The sequence below is a fragment of the Cetorhinus maximus genome, chromosome 3 (genome assembly GCF_964194155.1).
Source record: "Cetorhinus maximus chromosome 3, sCetMax3.hap1.1, whole genome shotgun sequence".
Taxonomy (NCBI): Eukaryota; Metazoa; Chordata; class Chondrichthyes; order Lamniformes; family Cetorhinidae; genus Cetorhinus; species Cetorhinus maximus.
Genome location: NC_135881.1, coordinates 209,677,876 through 209,682,631, shown reverse-complemented (window position 1 = coordinate 209,682,631; position 4,756 = coordinate 209,677,876).

Here is a 4,756-nt window from a genome sequence, read left to right as displayed (position 1 = left end):
CCCAGAGCTGGATGCAGTGCTCCAGATGAGGACTAACTTGTGTCTTATACAAGTTCAACGCAACCTCCTTACTTTTGTACTCAATGTCCTATTAATAAATCTTAAGATGTTATATGCTTTATTAACTGCTCTCTCAACATGTCCTGCCATCTTCAATAACTTTTGTACAAATAGACCAAGGTCCCTCTGTTCCTGTGCCTCCTTTACAGTTTCTCCCTTTATTTTATACTGTCTCTTCATATTCTTCCTGCCAAAATGAATCACCTCACACTTCTCTGCATTGAACTTCATCTGCCACTTACCTGTCCAATCCACCAACATGTTTATGTCCTTTTGAAGTTCAAGACTATCCTCATCACAGTTGACAATGTTTCCAATCTTTGTATAATTTGCAAATTTTGAAATCACAGTCTAGGTCATTAATGTCTATTAGGAAAAGCAAGGGTCCCAACACTAACCCCAGGGGAACTCCACCACAAACCTTCCTCCAATCTGAAAAACACCCATTCATCACAACTCTCTGTTTCCTGTCACTCAGCCAATTTTATATCCAAGTGCCTACTTTCCACTCTATTCCATGGCATAGAATTTTGCTCACAAGTCTGTTGTGTGGCACTGTATCAAATGCCTTTTGAAAATCCATATGTAACTCATCAACAGCATTGCCCTTATCAACCTTCTATGTTAACCGCTCAAAAAACTCCAGCAATTAGTTAAATATGATTTTCCCTTAATGAATCCACTATGGTTTTCCTTAATTATCTTTCACTTGTCAAGTGATTATTGATTTTGTCCTGAACTATAGTTTCCAGAAATTTCCCTACCACTGAAGTGCCTGTAGTTGCCGGCGCTATCCTTGTACACCATTTGAACAAGGGTGTACCATTCCCAATTCTCCAGTCCTCTGGCACCACCCCTGTGTCCAACAAAGACTGGAAGATTATCACTAGTGCCTCTGAAATTCCTACTCTCACTTCCCTCAGTACGCTTGGGTGCATTTCATTTGGTCCTGGTACTGTGTCTATTTTAAGTAAGGATAGCCTTTCTAACACCTCGTCTTTCTCTACTATAAATTCTTCTGGTGTACCAGTTACCTCCTCTCTCACCTCAGCCTGGGTTGCATCTTCTTCCTTTGTAAAGACATTAATTTAATTAGTATTTAGTATTAAATTAGTATTTAACTAGTATTAGTTTAATACCTCCACTATTTCTCCAGCCTCCACGTGCAGGAACTCTTTGTTATCCCTAATTGTCCCTACTCTTTCTTTTACCACACTTTTATTATTTATATGCTTGAAGAAGACCTTGGGATTCCCTTTTCTATTAGCTACCAGTCTTTTTTCATGCTCTCTCCTTGCTTTTCTTATTATTTTTTTCATTTCCCCTCTGGTCCTTCTATATTCAGCCTGATCTGCCATGGTATTTTCTACCTGACATCTGTCCTACGCACACTTCTTCCTTTTTATCTTTACCTCTATCTCTCTCATCATCCAGGGCACTCTGGATTTATTTATCCTACCTTTCCCCTTCAAGGGAATATACCTTGACATTGCCTGCAATACTTTTTCTTTGAAGGTGGCCCATTGTTCAGTCACCGTCTTTTCTGCCAATATTTGATTCCAACTCACTCAACTCAGATGCATTCTCATCCCAGGGAAGTTGGCTTTCCCCCATTTAATTATCCCTGCTCTGGATTATTCCCTGTCCTTTCCCATGACCAACCTAAACCATAAGATACAATGGTCACTGTCCCCTAGAGGATTCCCCACTGATATTTGATCCACTCTGGCCAACTCATTCCCCAGTACCAGGTCCAATAGTGCCTGATCTCTCATTGGACTGGAAACATACTGCTGCAGAAAATTATCTTAAACAACTCCAGAAACTCTCACCCCTCTTGTCCCTTTGCGCTGTTCCTATACCAGTCCATATCTGGATAATTGAAGTTTCTCATTATAAATACTCTATAATTCTTGCACCTCTCTATAATTTCTTTGCAAATTTGTTTCTCTACATCCCTGCCACTGGTTGGTGGTCCATATACTACAGTGATCAATGTTATTGCAGATTTTTCATTCCTTACCTATAACCAGAGAGATTCTGTGCTTGACCTCTCTGGAACATCCTCTCTCTCCAGTACTGTAATGTCATCTTTAATCAATAGTACCACTCCCTCCCACTTTGCTTCCTTTCCTGTCTCTTGTAAACATATTGTACCCAGGAATATTTAACACCCAGTCCTGCCCTTCTTTGAACCATGTGTCTGTTCTAGCAATAATATCATAATTCCATTTGTCGACCTGTGCCTGTAGTTCACCAATCTTATTAACCACACTCCGTGCATTCACATACGTGCACATTAATACTGATTTAGCCTTTTTTACTTTTCCCTCCTAGTGATGAGAGTGCCTTCAGCTGCCTAGGACCCGCACTCTGGAATCGCCCCCTCTAAATCTGTTTCTTCTCCTCCTTAAAGACCTTCCTGAAAACCCACCTCTTCAACCAAACTTTTGGCCATGCCTCCTGATTCTCTTCCTTTAATTCAGTATTTATTTGCTCTGCCTTTCTGAAGTATTATGGGATGTTTTCTTTACCTTATAAAATGTTATCCAAGTGTAAATTGATGCTGTTGAGACTGATCGTTGTGGGTTGAGCATTGGTGGGGTTATGGGCTGCCTTACAATGAAGGCATCATGACAGCTGTTTGGGAAGTAAATCTTGCCTAAAGTAGTCCATTGGTGAGAGCAGTAAACAAGCTAAATATTAATAGAATGGAATATTTTCCAAATTGTTGTGCGGTGGAGCAGACAGTGTACATGGCTGCAATTTATAAACCTCTGAACCTTAAAGAATTTTGCCTTTTTTATATATTTATTCATTCATGGGATGTGGGTGTCACTGGCTAGGCCAACATTTATGGCCCTTCCTTATTTGCCCTTGAGAAGGTGGTGGTAAGTTGCCTTCTTGAACCACTGCAGTCCATGTGGTGTAGGTACACCCGCAGTGCTGCTAGGGAGGGAGTTCCAGGATTTTGACCTAGCAACAGTGAAGGAACGGCGATATATTTCCATGTCAGGATTGTGAGTGGCTTGGAGGGGAACTTCCAGGTGGTGGTGTTCCCATGTGTCTGTTGCCCTTGTCCTTCTAGATGGTAGTGGTCGTGGGTTTGGAAGGCATTGTCAAAGAAGAATGTCGAATTGCAGAGCCATCTCATGCTGAATCCATGAGAAACACAATGAGCTTACTCAAACAGACAACCAGGAGCTTACTTGAGAAGGCTATGGGCAGAAGATTGATGCTGTTACTGTGGCACCTGGGAATGATCCAGGAGGTCAGGAGTTAAAGACTGTCCTGACCTTGGCAGTAAGATACATATGGTTTGCTTTGTAGAATATGAACAGCTCAGTCACTGCTTCCCTTGTGAATTCAAATCTGTGCAAGGATTGCTCTTCTGACAGATGTAGATATGTGTACCTCAGTCTGTAAATAAGGCCTGACTTCCCAGTAATCCCTCCGTTAGTACTCTCCTTCCTTCTCCAGTACACACAAGTACAGAGTGATTACGATGGGGAGATGTACTGTGATGCTATTAATGAGGTTGGGACATGTCACAAGCCAATAAGGCAACAGAACAAATAGGAGAAGATTGGAAGAAACAAACAAAAATAGGCTAATGTGGTTTATATTTCCCTGACAATCACAACACAGAACACTGCAGGAACACATTTGACAACAGGCCCCAGCAGCACAGATCATGAATGTTTTCTATGGAACAGATAGAACCAAGGGGCTGGGGATGAAACAACAAAATCCCAAGTGAAAAAAACTGTGCAAAATGTGCTAACACCTTCATGGCCTCATTAACAAATGTAAATTGTTAGACAGGCGGGTGGCAAATGGACAAAGAATTCATGTCAGTGTCATTCATTCTGATTTCTAGTCAGTTGTGCACAATTTATACTTTACTGCCCAAAATGCCCTGAGTTACAGAGCCCCCCTTGCAGCTACAAATGGTCCTAGTTCTGCTCTGCAAGCGATTACTATAGAACTAACAGCATCAGCAAAAATCTATTTACAATGCAAAGCAGTTTATACAGTTGAGAGCACAGACTAACAATAGTATCAGCTTCAGTGCTGCTAGGTTTTTCCCATTATTATTTGTTGCATGTGCTGCTAAAGCATTGTGTTGCAAATCTCAATTTTTGCACTGATATAAAGGACAGCTTGCCAACATTTATTATCAACTGCTGCAAAATGCAGACTGAGTAAACATGGGGGAGATTATCATTCACTATTCACCACTTACAAACAGCAATGGGAACTTTTAAAAGGCAAACTGCTTAGGTAAGACGGTAATCACTTAACTAACTGGCAGCCAGTGGAAAAAACACAGATGCATTTAGATGATCTAAGAATGATTGGTCCATAAGCGGGGAGCTGCTTAGAGTGAACTTAACAAACTGGCTTTGAGTCTGAAATGAGAACGGTGAGTGAGGGCCTCAGTACAACAAAAGCCACTCTGTAACCATGTCATTATAGTGATTAGATAAAAAACATTTATTGCTATCTGTGCCAATAATTCATCTCTTTTGTTGTAAATGTTTCACAAAGCCAGAGTTAATGGCCGGGATTTTCCATGCCCGTCAGCGTTGGGCGGGTTCGATGGTGTGAGCAGACAATATAGCGTCATCGGTTTCACAACGGCGTGAAACTAGATTGCGTTCGTCAGCTCAGTCTGCTGATGGTGGGTCGTATT